Source organism: Leptopilina heterotoma, unplaced genomic scaffold (genome assembly GCF_015476425.1).
Source record: "Leptopilina heterotoma isolate Lh14 unplaced genomic scaffold, ASM1547642v1 Lhet_197, whole genome shotgun sequence".
Taxonomy (NCBI): Eukaryota; Metazoa; Arthropoda; class Insecta; order Hymenoptera; family Figitidae; genus Leptopilina; species Leptopilina heterotoma.
In genome coordinates this window covers 890,835-910,451 of record NW_025110913.1, presented here as the reverse complement: position 1 = coordinate 910,451, position 19,617 = coordinate 890,835, and positions in this window count along the sequence as shown.

Here is a 19,617-nt window from a genome sequence, read left to right as displayed (position 1 = left end):
AACTGAATTAATTTTTCATTTACTATATTATTAAAAAAAAAAATTAATTAATTACTATTTTTTACTAGAAATTAATAAAATTGTTAAATAAATGAAATTTTTAATTTTTTTAAAACCACTTTTCGTGATACAGTATAAAATAGAAAGTCAATTTATATTTTCATCGTAGAAACGTATTTTTGATATTAATAATAGATAGATACAATTTTTTCTTTGCACGAGGCATTCGATAGCAATCCTAATGTACAGATTTTTTATCCTGTGTAGATAACTTTATAAAAAAAATGAATAATGTCATTGAATTGGTGCATTTTTTATATAATCGAGTATAAAATATATATTAATCCTTTAAAAATAAAATTTACGAAATAATAAATCCATGTAAGAATGTAATTCGAAATGAATAAAATTATTTTTTGCCAAATTATGTTTTATTCGACTGCTCCTCTTCGAATTTACTGTTTTTCGTGGTTTTCCGTTTTATTAACCAATTCATTTATTATTTTTTGTATTTATTTACTTTATTTATTTATTTTTATAAATCAAATTTTTTTTACTAACTTGAAAATTGTTTTCATTTTTAATTATTTATTAATAAAATATTTTGAAGACTAAATATTTTAATAGCAAAGTATTTAGGAAGCAAAATATTTCAACAGCAAATTATAGTGAAATTTTGATAGTGAAATATTTTGATAGCAAAGTATTTTGATAGTAAAATATTTTGATAGCGAAATAATTTGATAGCAAAGTATTTTGTATCAAATTTTTAGTAATATGAAAATATTTAGTAGCAAAATACTTTAATATAAGAATATTTTGATAAGAAAATATTTTGGTAGCAAAGTATTTTGATAGTTAACTACTTTGATATAAAAATATTTTAGTAGGAAATTACTTAAATAGCAAAATGATTTTATAAAAAAGTTTTTTGATATAAAAATATTTTGATAGCAAAATATTTCAATAGCAAAGTATTTTGATAGTAAAATATTTCAATAGCAAAGTATTTTGATAGCAAAATATTTCAGTAGCAAAGTATTTTGTTAGTAAAAACATTTTTTCTGAATTCCAAAAATTGTCTTAATTAATTTCAATTGTTTCAATTAAGAAGAAAGAAAATAATCTTATACACATGAAAAAAAAAATAAATAAAATAAATAAAAATAAAATTTTTAATTAAATTAAATTCTAATCAATTAAAGTATAGAAATAAGACAAAAAAAAGAAATTCCCTGTTAAATGCGAAACACACAAGGATACAAATTTTCATTAGAGAAAAACAGTAAAAGCTAATGTTCTATAATGACGAGAGAAAGAAAAAGAAACAGGAGCAAAAGAATTGAAGAAAAAAAAAGGGAAAAATGAACGAGGAGCTTCCGGTAGCAGATGAGATCACATGGCTTTGTAAGCTGATTCAAAGGTAAGTTTAAGGGATGTCCGGAAGGGCGACTAAAAGGGGAAGCTTACGGACAAGAATCAAAGGGAGGGGGTAAAGCGACTGAAAAGCCACACACTTCACTAAGAGTTCTCCCTGCAGCAGTCTTACGATTCACCTCGAATTGTTCGTATGTCTTTACACGTGTTTTCAAATCCAAGTCGTTCATTTAATCGGTTTTTTTAATCATTTTTTACTTAATTTTACCAAAAATAATAATAATAATAATTACAAAAAAATTTTTAATAATAATAATTGTAGTTAAAATTGCAATAACGTAAATATAAATAAGTAAAGTATTGTAAACAATAATAGTAAATGTAAATAACAATAATAAAAATAATAAAAAATTATGAACAATAATTGTAGTAAAAATTTGCAACAACAGTAGTATAAATATTAATAGTAATATTAAAAATAGCAATAATAAAAATAATAATAATAATAAAATAAGAGCAATAATGTTAATAAAATAATAAAAGAGTAGTAACAATAATAATAATAATGATAATAGTAATAACGATAATAAATAATAATAATAAAATAATAGCAATAGCAAAAGATAACAAACAAATAATACCAAAAATAATAATATAATTATTATTGTCATTATTTTATTTTATTATTTCCATTACTATCAAACCCATTATTATTATTACCATTCTCAATAATAAATTTTCGTTTTTTACTGCAGTGATTAACTGACAAATAACAATAATTAAAAAAAATGATTTTTAAAAAAACATTAATCGTCAGAAATTGAAGAATTGATGAATTTTAATTAATTTACCCTACTTTGGTATTTATCAGATTTACTCTCCCAAGTGTGGGAGACTTGTGGGTGTCAAATCGTCGTCGGAGAGGGGAGGGGGGTGATACTATTTTCCGAGTGATGTGGGTGTACACCGCGAATAAAGTAAAAAAAAACAATTTTTCCTTTATTTTTTTTTTATTTTTATTGAGAAACGTCAATCGTTTTTTGAAAAATAAAAACTGAACGACTTTTCGTAAATTGGTTTTTGAAGAAAAGTATATAAAATAGAAAAGAACATTCAATAAAGTAAATGGAACAATTTTCCTTTTATCTAATTATTAGCAGCAGTGTTATCAATTATTGGAATTGTGAATGATTTATTTTTTATTTTTTTGTTTAGTAAATTAACTGTTAAATAATAATAATAATTTTAATAATTTTAATTTTTTAATTATTATTATTATCATTATTATTATTATTATTATTATTATTATTATTATTATTATTATTATTATTATTATTATTATTATTATTATTATTATTATTATTATTATTAAATTTAGTAATTTAGTAAATCAATTATTAAATAGTAATTATTACTAAATTTAGTAATTGAGTAAATTAGTAAATCGATTGTTAAATAATAATAATTATTAAATTTAGTAATTCAGTAAATTAATTTTTAAATAATAAATTAATTAATTTTTAATAGCATTAAATGCTAATTTAAAGCTTTATTTTTTTAATTGTTAATGACACTGGGAGGACAAATTTATTATAGTGTAAATTAATAATTTTCCGTATGTTTAATAATAATCAATTATTAAATAATAATTAGTATTAAGTTTAGTAATTTAGTAAAACTTTTCCCTGTCATTAGCTATTCGATTTTACTTATTAAATGTAGTTTTCTTTCTGTTAGAAAATTAGAATTATCAAATTGTAATAATAATTATTTTAATAATAATTTTATTATATTTTTTTTTTATTAATTTTTATTACATTTTCTATTTTTATTTTATTATATTCTATTGAATTTAATTTTTAAAGATTATAAAAAAATTAAATTGTGTCACTCTAATTATTACTAAAAAAATAACAAAAATAAATAAAAACAAACCTGTAAAAATTTATGATTAAAATAGGCATTTTAAGTTGAAACATTATTTTCTGTTATGCATTGAAAAATATATATTTTCTCTCGTATTTATTGAACGGTGAAAATGAAAATGTTAAATTATCTAACTGAGTGTTATAAAATTTTCGGTTAATAAAGAAAAGAAAAGAAAAGAAAATTCTTCTTCAGCTTCTTTTCTATACGTAACAAATCACACTTAGTTGACACAATGGGTACACGGAAGAAACGTTTGCATTTATATGGCTGCTATATCAATAACGAGTGACAGTTACATGGTTGACAGGTCTTACACATTTTCTAGATTTAAAAATATTCACCCCAAAAATAAAGCTTTATTCGTCTCAATTCAAAAAAAGGAAATATATAAGTATATTATTTGTCAGTTGTCAAATTTACACTTTTTACTTAGCAGTGAAAAATTGCTTCCTCTTTTCAAATTCACGCGAATGTAATAATTAAATTTTTCTTCTTTGACAATCTGATTATTTATTACTGAAAAAAAAGAAATCAAAAGAAATAACAAAAAATAAATAAAACTAGTTCCCCATTTTTTCAGTTTTAATTTTCAAATAATTAAAACAAATTTTGCAGAAAAATACAAAAAAAAGAAGATAAATAAATAAAATAAATAAAAAAATAAGAAGAAATAAAAAATAAGTATAAAAAAAAAAATAAATGAATTAGCCAGACTATTTTAATTTAGTGACGAAAATACTTGAATACTATCTACCTCTTCAATTTTTTCCCCTCTGGCCAACGAACTTTCGTTGAAACGTAATCAACGACCTCGAGCGTAAACCGGAAGTCGTAGGTAGCAGTCAATTGCATGACCAGTATTCTATTCCCATATTTAAGAAAAGAAAAAAGATTTTTTCTGACTATTTTCTAATTTCAAGACATGTTTCATAAACATTTTTTTTTCATTTATAAATTTTATTTTCTTAGGCAAAAAAATTGCACCTAAATTATTTAAACCCTTTTCTTGGAGTCTCTCCTTTATTTACGAATAAATTCTTAGACAAAAAGTAAAAAATTTTAATTCCTTAATTAAAAAGTAAAAAAATTAACTAAAACTTACAAAAAAAACTATAAATTTAATAAATTAAAGCAAATTAAACGAAAACATTCAGACACTGAATAAAATATTTATTTACTCCAACGTTTGGAAATCTATAATTTTAATATTATTGAACCCTTTTCTTAAATTTTTTCTCTTTATATTTAAAAATAAATTCTTAGGCACAAAAATAAAAAAATTTAGGTATCTAAAAATTTTAAAGAAATTCAATACTTTTCTTAAATTCTTTCTCTTTAAAATTCTTATGCAAAATAATAAATAATACAAAAATATAATATATCAAATAATGCAAAAAAATAAATAAATTCTTGGGCAACAAAATGAAAAAATTTGGTACTAAAAATTGAAAGAAAATAAAAAATTTAATATTGTTAAACCATTTTTTTAAATTCTTTCCCTTTATTTACAAATATATTCTTAGATAACAAAAATTAACTGAAAATTAAAACAAAATTAAGAATTTAATATTATTAAACCCTTTTTTCAAATCCCTCTCCCTATTTACAAAGCGGAAAAAATCTTCACCTGGAGCAGCAATAAGTTTCTCTGAATTAGCGAAAGTTTTAATTGTAGCAACTAAAAATTTCGCTAATATAGTAAAATTTATAGTTGTACCAGATAAATATTTTTTTTTTCAGTAAAATATTTGCCAGCAATTTAAAATAAAAATCACTTGAATTTTCAAACCTTACTATGACCAAATTGCATATAAAATATGAATGTTTCACTTGTACCTACGCGCGGAAAGTATATTCTCGAAAATAAAATTACAAAGAAGCGAATGAAGTTTATAAAAAAAAAGAATTGCAGTCATTTAGATTCTTTTGACAGAATTTATATACAAGCGTATAAAAAAAATGACGTGAAACTGGGATATAAATTTTTTTTTCTTCATCATTTCTAAGAAAAGACAATTTTCTCCGTCCAATGGAAAGTTGGAGGGGAAAAAAAGAAGATATATAAAACAGTGAAATAGGGAAATTTCTTTTCCTGCGAAAGAAAGGAAATTTTTACGACACCGAATACTCAAAAATTCCATATATACAGTGCCTTTTTGGGAATGCGTTTCACGGCAAGAATGGAAGAAAATGAAAAGAGTAAAGAAGAGAGAATGGACTTTGAATCACGAAGGAGATCGTTAAACTTCTTCTTATTTCAAGTGAGTAACAATTTAACATTTTATAGTGTATTACCATTGTCATTCTAGTTTTCCATTTTCAATTCAATTTTTACTGATTTATTTAATTTACTGATTTAATCATGGCTGATTAACTAAAAAAAATTATAATTAAATAAACATTATGACTTAATTTATAAATATAATTAATTATATAATAATAATTAATTAATTAATTAATTAATATAATAAATAATTATTACTAATAACTATTTATCAATTTAAGCTTGAAAACCAATGAATATTATTAATTAGAAATTATTAATTCGAAAAAAAAAATTATTATTTAAATTCTAATTAATAATTAGCATTTTTAATTCGAAATTACTAATTAATATTACTAACTGATAATTAATATTAATTACTGATTTGAAAGTAAAGTTCAAAAATTGTAAAGAACGTTTAAAAAAATCTTATCATTCCTAGCGAAATATAATCTCGATATAAGTTTGTTTGCAAATCTGCGTCACGATTATTTTAATGAACAAATATAAACAAAAAAATGATGGGTTAAATTATCTTTGGAAACTTGTTATTTTGACAATGAAAATTTTACGAAAAAGGCAAAAAAAAAACACAAAAATTATTTGCTTTAATTTAACATTTGACAAATAAAACAAAAAGAAATCTGAAAATGTATATCATGACACTTTAGTACATTCTCAAGATGAAAAAGAAATAATAATTGATTTTTTATATTCTAATTATTTATTAGCTAATTTTTCACCAATAATCATGTGATTAATTTAAATGATTAAATTATTTGTTTATCTAAATTTTTCTAATTAATTATTATTTGCTTATGTTATTAAATTTTTGAAAATTAATTTTAGAATTTAGTTCACATATATTACTTTTAGAAATTAGTTCGCTATAAATTAATTTTAAGATTTAGTTCCTATAAATTACTTTTCGAACTTATTTTCTATAAATTAATTATAAAAGTTTGTTTTCATAAATTAATTTAAAAAATTTGTCATTTATAAATCAGCAAATATTGTCAGGATTTTTTTTTTTTTTTACCTATACGGATATAGATCGAAAGAACAACGGCTTTTGAGAAACGGTATTCGCTCCTGTTATGCCAAACGACATTCTTTCTGTCATGGAACAAATGTCGAGGAACTTACGACACTGAGATTTCTTTGTCATCGAGCGGAAAAATATAAGACACATCTTCAATTCACTCAATTCTCAATAGAGCGTTTAATTTTTCTTTTAATCTTTTATAACTTTAATGTCATTGAAAGATCATTATTATAATTATCAATTCAAAAATTTAGATTTTTAAATTTATACTTTAACGACTCAAATTTTTATTTCAACTTTAATCAAACTGTTGAATTAAATAAATTATTTGTTTATCTATTTAAATTTAAGTAGATAAATTATTTTTTATTCAAATGTTCATAATTAAATTATTTATTTTTTTTAATTTCCAACAATTTCCTACCTTGACTAAGATCCAACCTTGACTACTCTCTATATTAATCTCTAAATTTCAAAAGTAACTAAATATTCAATTGTGTTCACAATTTTGTTATTCTCCCCAAAAATTTCAATTATCTTTATAAATAATAAAGTTTTTCACTGAAATTCAATTCTTTTCCAAAATTTGAATCAATTTCTTGGCAAAATTTCAATTATTTTCAAAAATTGTACTCAATTCAATGATTTTTAATATCTAATATTTTAATAAAATTTTCTAAACGAATTCAAGTATTTAATAAAATTTTAATAAAATTCTACGTAAACATTTAATTATTATCATAAAATAATAAAAGTTTCATAGAAATTCAATTATTTAAAAATTTCAATAAATTTCTTTGCAATATAATTTAATTATTTTTCTAAATAATAAAACTTTTACAGGGATTTAATTATTTTTTTAAATAATAAAATTCTTTTTAGAAATTTAATTATTTTCCTAACTAGTAAAACTCATCGCAGAATTTCAATTACTTTTAATAAAATTTTTATTGAATTCTTCGATAAATGTAATTACTATTAAAAATTTTATTAAAATTCGTCAAACGAATTCAATTATTTAAAAATATGTTGATAAAATTCTTTATAAGAATTGAATATTAAGAAACATTCAATTCAATAAATTATTATTTATTTTTGTATTTAAATAATTGAATTCTAGTAGAATTTTCGTAAATTGTACGATATAATTTGGAAAATTTTAGAGAAATTACAAATAATTGGAAAATTCAATTATTTTCAAAAGTAATAAAATTCTTAGCAGAAATTCAATTATGTTAAAAAATTTTATTACATTTCAATTATCCTTATAAATAACAAAATTTTTCTCCGAAATTCAATTATGTTCAAAAGATTTTTTAAATTCTCGTCAAAATTCCCATTATTCTTATAAATAATAAAATTCTTCTCCAAAATTCAATTATTTGCAAAAATTTTAATAAAACTCTTGTCAAAATTTCAATTATGTTCAAAAATGTTTCTCAATTTAATGAATTTCAATATCTATTATTTTCATAAAATAATAAAAATATAACAGAAATTCAATTATTTATAAATTTTTTATAAATTTCTTTGCAATATAATTCAAAAAACTTTTTCTAAAACTATTAAAGATAATGGATTTATAGAAAAATTTTAATTAACAATAAAAAAATATTTTCAATTTTTTTTTTTTTTTATTTGAATGATTAACAAGCCATGATGATGGAGAAATTACAAATTATTATTACAGAAATTCAATTGTTTTCAAGAGTAATAAAATCCTGCGCAGACATTTAATTATGTTCGAAAATAGTAAAATTATTTTTAGGAATTCAATTATTTTCATAAATAATAAAACTGAATGCAGAATATTTCAATTATTTTTAATACAATTTTAATCAAATTTCTCGGAAAGTGCAATATTGTTCTTGAAAATTTTATTAAAAATCGTCGAAAGAATTCAATTATTTAAAAATTTATCGATAAAATTCTTTATGAGAATTTGAATTTTAAGAAACATTCAACTGTTCAATAAATTATTTATTTTTGTATTTAAATAATTGAATTCTCGTAGAATTTTCCAATAAAAATTTATTTAAAAATGATTTTCAGTTAAAATTTTAGATAATAATTGAATATTAAATGCAATACAGCGTGAATTTTTAGAAATAATTGAATTATAAAATTAATTTTTTGGAAAAGTTTAATTGAAATTTTTTTATATTATTTGAAGTTTTTATTTTCTAATATACATTTAATTGAAGAATTTACGAATAATTGAAATTTGTTAAATTGAATATTGTAAATAAATAGATTTTAAAAATTGTCGAAGTTCTTTTTCGAAAATTAATTGATTTAAAGAAACAGTTTTGTGAAAAGTTCTTAAAAATAGTAATTGAATTAAAATGATGAAAATAATTTTGAAGAAGTAAAATATTCTTATAATATAAAATAATGATTTTATCAATTTGCCATTTTTAATTATTATAAAACATGAAGAAATTTAATTTATACTTTTAAGTACAATGTTCTCTAATTTAACTCGGACTGATTATATTTTTGTCAGTAATTGGTTCGTAATTTTTCATTTTTGGTCGTAAAATTTGTATTTTTAAATACTTTCACTGGTTCGAGCCCTGTTACTAAGTTAAATGAATTATATATATTTAAATGATAGAAACAATTTTTGCCTAAAATCTGTCACAGAAATCAAATGTAAAATTCAATTACACAATAATAATATGAAGTTGAAAAATATTATTTCACGAATTTAAATTTTGTCTAATTAAAAATGACTAAAATTTAGTAGAATTCATGTAGAAATTCTATAGAATCATTCTAGTGAAATTCTGTAGAATATTCACTAGAATTAATATAGAATGATTCTAGTGAAATTCTATAGAATTTTTTTCAGCAAATGACATGAAAATTCGCTCGCAAACGAAATGAAGGAGAAATTTTCTACAAAATTTTCACTTGATTCTTTTGTGGAATTTTGTCTATAGAATCATGCTAGTAAAATCGTATGGAACTTTTTTGATTAGTAATTGTTAATTAGTAATTGGAAATTAGTAATTGTTAATTAGTAATTGGCAATTAGTAATTGGTAATTAGTAATTGGTAATTAGTAATTGGTAATTATTAATTAGTAATTAGTAATTAGTACTCAGTAAAAAAGGAAAATTAATAGAAGAAACAAAAATCAAGTTCCATCTAACGAAAAAATCTAAATCAAATTTAAAGAATAGACAGTTTTACAAAGAAGAAAAATACTAAATCATCAATTATTAATTTTCCCCAAATAAATCCAAGAAGCAAAAATTCAATTTTATACGGAAAAAGTTATTCATAATCATAGCCATGTGAAATTGATGATAGAATAATTTATCTCTTTAAAATAGTCAAAACAGATTTATGAGGCATGAAAAAATTGAAATTGGGGATAAAATTTTTGTTAGGAGTGGATAAACGAGACAAGAAGCGAAAAAAAGAGAAAAGGAGAGCTAGAGGGAGAGAGAAAGAGAGATTTTCAATGCGTTTGGCTTTTGTATACACAAATATATAAGACATACGTGTATTCTTCTTATAAGCGCATAGGAGCGCACGAGCTTATATACAGAAATAGCCCTGGCGGAACAGCACCGGAAGTGAAGGAGTTCCGCCCAGGATTGTAGGGTCACCGTCCTTTGAAATATACATGCTTCGTGTGCTCGGGGAATCCGTTTCTTTTCCTTTTTTTTATCCCATCTTTCTCTCTCTCTCTCTCTCGCTCTCTCTTTCTCAGTCACTCTTTCTCTTTAACGGTGGAAGGCCTCTCTTCGTGCGTCTTCTCGCCGTTACGATTTAGATAATGCAAAAAGAACGGATGGAAGAAATCTCTCCACTTGAGGCCGGAAATAAGGAGAGAGATGTTATAAAGGAGTAGGGAAAAATTTTTAGACGGACAAGTAGATGTACAAAACGCAAACTATATATATATATAAAAAATGTATATGTGTGTCAGAAAATAACCGGAAGCTTGCTTCACTCCTCACATACATAATTAAAAATCTTCTTTCACTTCCTCCAACGTAACGCAACTATAATTTCATCTTATACTATTTTTAATTATCCTCCCATTTTTTCATTATTCCACAAGTTGTTTTACATACAGTTTGTGTTTAATATACGTTGGTTCATGTGCTTTTGCAAAAAAATTCAATTTTGTCGATATAATATTCACGAGATTAAATTTTTTCAATAAATGTCTTGTTTCAAATAAATATATTAGTATTTGTGTTAAAGAAACTCATATTTATCTCCTTACTTTTTTTTCAAGTGAACATTTTATTTGGTAAAAAACAAATTTTCTTCAGTGGAAAATATAAATTATTTGGCACAAATCCATTTTTTTTGAGAACGACAAATTTTTATTTAATACAAATAAAGTTTCTTTGCAGGAATAAAAATTATTTGGCAGAAATATATTTTCTGCAACGAAAAAGAGAATTATTTGGCAGAAATATATTTTCTGCAACGAAAACGAGAATTATTTGTCAAAAATAAATTTTCTTTGGTTAAAGAATGTCTATATAACGCCCAAATAGATTTTCTTTGGCGAAAATAGAAAATTATTTAACACTAAGAAATTTTCATTCATTGAAAAAAAATTATTTGTCACAAATAAATTTTTTTTTGACGGAAAAAAAAAGTTTTATTTGGTACAAATAAAGTATATTTGGCTAAAATAAAAATTATTTAGCACCAAATAAATTTTCATTGATAGACAAAAAATTATTTGTTATAAATAAATTTTTTTAGGCGGAAATAAAAAATTTTATTTGGCACAAATAAAGTTTCTTTGGCGAGAATAAAAATTATTTAGCATAAATAAATTTTCTTTGGCGGAAATAAAAAATATTTGGCATAAATGAAGTATTTTTATGAAAATTTAAGTTCTTAGGCACAAATAAATTTTTTTTGTAGAAAATCAAAATTATTTGTCAACAAATGAATTTTTAGCTTGGGAAAAACAAATTTTTAGTGGAAATAAAAGTTATTGGCCTAAATAAATTTTCTTTGTAGTAAATTAAAAAGTTTTTTTTGGTACAAATAAAGTTTCTTTGAAAAAAATAAAAATTATTTAGCAGAAATAAATTTTCTTTGGCGAAAATAAAATTTATTAAGCAAAAATAAATTTTCTTCGACGCAAAAAAATTATTTAGCAGACAAAAATTTTCTTTGACAGAGAGAAAAAATTTAATTTGATACAAATAAAGTTTCTTTGACAAAAACAGAAGTTATTTAGCACAAATTAATTTTTTTTTGTAGAAAATAAAAATTACTTGGCACAAATTAATCTTCAGCGCCGGAAAGACAAATTTTTTGACACAAATACATTTTCTTTTTATGAAAAACAAATTGTTTGCCTCAAATATATTTTTTTTGTATAAAATAAATATTGTTTCGAACAAATTATTTGGTGCAAATAAATTGTCTTTGGCGGTAATTACAGTTATTAGGCATAAATAAATTTTCTTTGCAGGAAACAAAAATTATTTGGCGAAAATAAAAACTATTTTGCACAAATAAATTCTCAGTGAAGAAAAAAAGAAATTATTTGTCAAAAAAATATTTTTTTTTGCTTCCAAAAACCTTTTATATTTGGCATAGGCAAATTTTCTTTAGAGGGAATACAAATAATTTGGCACTAGTAAATATTCTTCGGCAGAAAACAAATTTTATTTGTCTTAAATAAATTTTTTGTAGGAAAAAAAAATGGTTTCACAAAAATTAATTTTCTTTGGCGAAAATTACAATTATTTGGCACAAAGAAATTGTCATTGTCAGAAATAATAGTTATTAGGCACAAATAAATTTTTCTTTGGCCGGAAATAAAAATTATATGATGGCACAAATAAATTTTCAGTGGTGGAAAAACAAATAATTTGTTAAAATTAAATTTGTTTTGTAAAAAATAAAAATTCTTTTGCACAAATTAATTTTCTTTGTCAAAAAATAAAACTATTTGTCACAAAAAGACATTGTCATTGACGAAAATTAAAGTTATAAGAAGAAAATAAATTTTCTTTACAGAAAATAAAAATTATTTGTCATAAATATATTTTCAGCGGCGGAAAAACAAATTATTTGACAAAAGTAAATTTTTATTTGTCCAAAAAAACGTTTATATTTGTGCACAAATAAATTTTATCTTTGTCGAAGTTACGAAATTTTTTGGCACAAATAACCTTTTTTTAGCGGAAATAAAAAATTATATTTACAATAAATTATTTTTTATCGTTAATTAATTTTTTTTTTTTGCTCAAATAATTTTTTATTGGCAGAAATAAAAATTATTTGGCACACATATATTTTCCATAGTAAGAAAACGAATTATTTGTCAAAAATAAATTCTTTTGGACAAAAAAAATTGTATATTTGGTACAAATAAATTTTATTTGACAGAAGTACAAATTTTTGTTGGCTCAAGTAAATTTTCTTTGACGGAAACAAAAAATTGTATTCGCTACAAATAAATTACTTTTTTGTCCTGAATAAAATTTTTTTTTCGTTACAAATCAATTTTCTTTGTCGGAAATAATAATTATGTGACACAAATAAATTTTTTTTGTCCGAAAAAACGTTTATATTTGTTGCAAATAATTTTCTTTCGCCACAGATACCAATTATGAGGAAAAAATAAATTTTCTTTACGGGCATATTATAAATTTTTCTTTGGCCCAAATTAATTTTCTTTGGCAGAAATAAAAAACATTTTTCCGGCGCAGCAATAATTTTTTCTCTTTGTCAGAAATATTTTTCCCTATTCAAAGAAAATTTGCCAAAATAAATATTTTGGGAAATTTGTTTGTGTCTAAAATAAATATGTTGGAAAATTTTGTTTGTCTAAAATAAATATTTTGGAAAATTCAAAGAAGTTTAAATGGGAAAAAACATTTCCATTACCAAAACTAGGTCATTGAAAAAAAAAAGAATTTATTATTCAACAAATACAATTTACTTCAGTAAACAATTTTCCATTTTCTCCTTCACCAAACAAAATATTTTCTTCTAAACATACATATATATGCGTCTGTATGCATCTATATATACGTTTTTCCATACTGACTCTTGTAAACTAAGTTGCAGGCGAAATGCGTGACTTTATGAATGAAACTACTGTGTATACGATGGAGGCAAAGTAGTACTCGCGTTTACTCGTCCGTTCCACTGAGGAAGGAAGTGTTGGCGTTTAAACTCTTGTCCCTTCCTCTTGTGAAACACGTCCCGGTTGTTAATACATGGCAATGGACAATTTCAATACGGCAGGATGTCGCATTCGAGGAAGTGTAACTCCGTCTGGCCATCTACAGGGTGCCTCTAATCGCATCGATGCATCATACATTATTCATCCCATAATTAGATTCCAGACGATCGAATTCATAGTGACTATTAAATCCCATCTTTATTTTTTCTGTCCAATTTTTTTTTTTTTTTTTTTTTTTTTTTTTTTTTTTTTTTTTTTTTTTTCTTAACGCATTCTTCTTTTTTTGTGTCGTTTATCATTACGTGGTTGATAATATTATATGTACGCAGAAGAAAATGAGAAGGAAAAAAGGAAACAATCATATCCGGAGTAGTTTCTTTGAGAAATTCCAAGTTGAGTAGAAGACTCATACATAGATTTTATTTTTTTCAGTTCTTTTATCACTTCCGCCTGTTTACTTTCTTTCGCTTTTCTTTTTAATAGTCGATTCTTCCCTTTTTTTAATTATTTTCCTTTTTTAGTTTCGATTTTTTTCAAATATATCACTAAATTATTATTTTTAATTATTGTTATCCAGCTGAAAAAGTTCTATAGAATTTCACTAGAATCATTCTATTTGAATTCTAGTGAATATTCTACAGAATTTCACTAGAATGATTCTATAGAATTTCTAAATGAATTCTACTAAATTTTAGTGATTTTTAATTAGAAAGAATTTAAATTCGTGAAATAATACTTTTTAACTTCATATTTATTGTGTAATTATTGAATTTTACATTTGATTTCTATGACAGATTTTATCATTTCAATTCAATTATTATTTTTAAGAATTTTTCACTAAACTTTTTATTTAAATCAATTAATTTTCGAAAAAGTTCTTCGACAATTTTCAAAATCAACTTATTAACAATATATTCAATTGAACAAATTTCAATAATTAGTAGGTAAATTCTTCAATTAAATGTATATTAGAAAATAAAAACTTCAAATAATATAAAAAACATTCAATTATACACTTTTTCAATAAAATTAATTTAAAAATTCAATTATTATCTAAAATTGTAACTAAAATTTATTTTTAAATCATTTTTTATTAGAAAATTCTACTAGAATTTAATTATTTAAATACAAAAATACATAATTTATTGAACAGTTGAATGTTTCTTAAAATTCAAATTTTCATAAAGAATTTTCTAAATAAATTTTTAAATAATTAAATTCTTTTAAGTTTTAATGAATTTTAATAAAATTTTAATAAAATTGAATCCCTGTAAAAATGTTGTTGTATATGAAAATAATTAAATTAAAGTGAAGAAATTCATAAAAAAAAATTGTAAGCAATTGAATTCCTGTGAAATTTTTATTATTTATAAAAATAATTAAATTTATTTTAAATAATTGAATTCTTTTAGAAAATTTTATTAAAATAGTAGGTAAATATTATAAATCGTTGAATTAACGAAAAGTTTTAAAAATAATTATAATTTTGACAATTTATAAAATAAAACTTTTTCAAAATTCAATTATTTCTAAAAATTTATGCTAAAATGCTCTTAATATTCACTTAATATGACTTAATTACGTAAAATTTTTACTGAAATTAATTTTTAAATCAATTTTTATTAGAAAATTCTACGAGAATCCAATTATTTAAATACAAAAATAAATAATTTATTGAATAATTGAATATTTCTTAAAATTGAATTCTCATATAGAATTTCATCAACAAATTTTTAAATAATTAAATTCTTTCGACAAATTTTAATTAAATTTTAATGAATCATTACATTTTTCAAGGGATTTGATTAAAATATTGTAAAAAAATAATTGGAACTCTGCAATGAGTTTTATTATTTATGAAAATAATTGAATTCCTGAAAAAAATTTTATTATTTATGAAAATAATGAAAATAATTGAATCTCTGTGAAATTTTTATTATTTTATGAAAATATTTATAGATTTTCTATTTAAATGAATTTATCACTTGGTAAAAATTATATAATTTTCTTTTAATTTTATTTGTAGATTTTCGTAGAATTTTATTAAATTTTTTTTTAAGTAATTGAATTTTTTTTGAAAATTTTTGAAAATAATTGAAATTTTGCAAGAATTTTATTTAAATTTTTTTAAAAATAATTGAATTTCGGAAAAGAATTTAATTATTTCTAAAGGTAATTGAAATTTTGACGAGAATTTAAAAAAAAATTTTGAACATAATTGAATTTCTGGATTTCTGGGAAGAATTTATTACTTTTGAAAATAATTGAATTTCTGCAATGATTTGTAAGTTTTCAAAAATTAAATTTTTTTTAGTGTTAACTAAAATTTGTCTATTAATCCATTATTTTCAATAATTTTTGAAATAGTTTTTTGAGAATTTTCATATTCTTTTTAAATTTTTAACTTAAATTCATTGTTAAATCAATTTTTATTATAAAATTCTACTAGAATTCAATTATTTAAATACAAAAAATAATTGAATTGCATTGCGAAGAAATTTATAAAAAATTTGTAAACAATTGAATTTCTGTGAAATTTTTATTATTTTATGAAAATAATAGATATATTGAAAATTGAAATTCATTAAATTGAGGAAAATTTTTGAAAATAATTAAAATTTTGACAAGAATTTTATTAAAATTTTCGAAAATAATTGAATTGAGGAGAAGAATTTTATTATTTATAATAATTGAAATTTTGACGAGATTTTAAAAAATTTTTTGAACTTAATTGAATTTCGGCGAAGAATTTTATTTCTTTTGAAAATAATTGAACTTCTGCAATCATTTGTAATTTCTCTAAACTTTTCCAAATTATATCGTACAATTTACGAACTTTTTGTCCTTTTTTTAATCAAAAAATTAATAATAATTATGTATTTAATAAAAAAATAATTTAATTTACTAATAAATATTTTTTCTTATAAAAATAATTGTCAATTTCTCCTGTAATATTGCATCGAAGACATTATCTATAGAATGGATTTGTGCCTTTTTACAGAATTATCTCAATAAACAAAACTATAGTGAAGACACACTTAAAAAAGCGAGCAATAAAGAAAACAATGAAAGATTCTGTTTGAAAATTCCTTTTTTTTGTCTCGCTTGGAATTTGGGTTAAATATTTGGAAAATTGTCACTGAAGAATTCGAAACTGTATAGGCTAATAAATTACACTTGTGTATGCACCGAAAACCAATAAATGTCAATATGCGGCGTCTGACGAGAAGTGTTTTTCTATACATATATATGTATATATATAATGGAAAGGGAATCTTCGGTTTATTTTGAGTTCACTTCAATATTTTTCCTTCTATCGACGAGAATTTTTCTTCTCCAACTATATTCTATAATATTGATCAAATGATAAATAAGTCAAGACTCGCAATGTATAAAATTAAACTATAAAAATATCATTAAATTGAGAAGAATTTTATATAGAAAAAAAGGACTTGAAGAAAATGGGAAAGAAAGACGAAAAAAGGACGAAAAATGTCCTATAGGGTCAATTTATCTACAATTTTAATTATAGAGAATTAAGTTACAATTAAAACAATTAAAATTTTTAATTGAAAAAATATTTTTTTTTAAATATTTCAATTATATTGTTTAAATGTTATTGGATTTTTATAAAGACATAATTGAAATTTTTGAAATAATTAAAATTTCCTAAAATTCTATTTAAAATAATTGAATTTTTATAAAGAATTTTATTAAAATTTTTGACAATAATCCATGGAAGTTAGCCACTCTGTAATTAATTAATATTTTTAAAATAGGGAGACGCCCTTAAACTTTTAAATCAAATTTTTGCTTCTCAAACACCAAGGATAGTAAACAGTAGTAAAAAAATAGAAAATAGTAAAGAAAAAAATAGTTTTAAATAAATAAATAATAACAAAATAAAAAGTACCAAAAATAAAAAATGGTAAAAAATAAATAATAATAAAAAACAAATAGTAAAAAAAATAAATATAAAAAAATAGTAAAAAATGAGTTAAAAAGAATAACAAGAGAAAAAAGAAGAAACCAAACAGAGAGGAAGAAATTTTCAAAAAGTCGAGACGACTTTTTAAATATTTTAAATATTTTTCCTTTAATAAGAGAATTTTTTCTTTTCTTTTTTTTTGTGGCAAACGATGGATGAATGCAAAAGAGCGGGCACACACAGCGATAAGATGGCGTATTTGTGTTCTATAAAATTCTAGGCCGCAACTGCTGTGGCTCTATTTCTAATCCATTTCTATTTTCTATTTCCATGCGCCGGCGTCGACACGACCATTTTATATGTCTACGATATTTCGAGACATCGGTAGCGCCGCGCGAGTCTCTTTGTCGTCAATCCCACTTATATTCCTCGTATAACCCGCAAATGTGCGTACAAAATATACATATATATATACACATGTATATTTGTATATGTCTACTGCTCTATATATTCAATGGTATCTGTTCACGTACACGCCTATTTTATCCAGGGACGGATTTTATAATTTCCCAATAGCTTATTATCAAAAAAGAAGCCTAACTATATAATTACAGAACAAAAAGAAAAAAAAATTTATATTTATTTTTTATATTTTATTATAAACAAAATTATAAACAAAATTATAAATATAAATATAAATATAAATATAAATATAAATATAAATATAAATATAAATATAAATATAAATATAAATATAAATATAAATATATAAATATAATTTTCAGTGAAGTACAGAATTGAAAATTACGAATAAAAAAGACAATTATACTGTCTCCCTTTTGTCAGCCGCAGTGGAATTTTATTTGACCGATAAATGTTTTAATTTATGTAACAAATACAAAGTAAAAGAAAAAAGACTTTAAATACACGTGTGAGTATCAAGATAAAATTTTGTTTTATCACCATTCTATTATCAAAAAAAGAAAAAAAAATTTAATCGAAATTTAGTCAAACAATAACTTACACGCTTTCTTCAAAATTCAGTAGTGTAAACAAATTATAGTCAGACATTGTTTAATCTTATGGAATTTATAAAGAAAATAGAAATTATCGAAATTTATTTAAACAGTAAAAAAGAATAACTTTAATCGTTATTATATATTTCACTGGGAAAAAATTTTAATTCTCGATGACAAATATTTCTCTATTTCGAGTATCGAAAAAAAAAATTAACGAAATCACCTAATTATTGTTTTGTATAAATAATACAAGAAAAATATTAATAAAAAAAAAACGTTAAAGAATTAAAATTATTCTATACTGTACGAGAGTCTTTTTTACCGAAAGACACTTTTCGCCGACGATACACACTTGCAGACTAAGTTTTCTTGACAATACGCCGCGTGCGAGCCTTTCGGTTTTTTGTAATATTCGAAATAATTTTTCCAACTAAAGTTAACTTTTATAATTTTTCCTTGTGTCGCTTTTATATTGGTATGTAAATCAAAAATTGTTGGGAAAATTCAAATAATTTTCACCCAATTTCTCACTGTCTCAAAAAGACGTTATTTTGGTAGATTTCTGTCCACTTTCAATAATTAAAATTTTGCCTCCTATTCAAAATTATTTTATAAAAAACAACTAATTGTTAATTTCAGAATTCATTTTTAATAATTTGATAGAAAAAGTTGATACTTTCTTTCTCTGGTCCGTGAAAATCTTTGACGAAAACTGTCGCAACAATCGAAGTCGCTCCTCCACGCGCAAGTTAAAGTCGAAATATAAAAAATTAAACTTTTGTGTTTAATTAGCATTTAATTAACATTTTCTACCTCTTTTTTTTATTCTTTTCTAATTGCTTCAAAATATGCTTTTTTAACAACAAT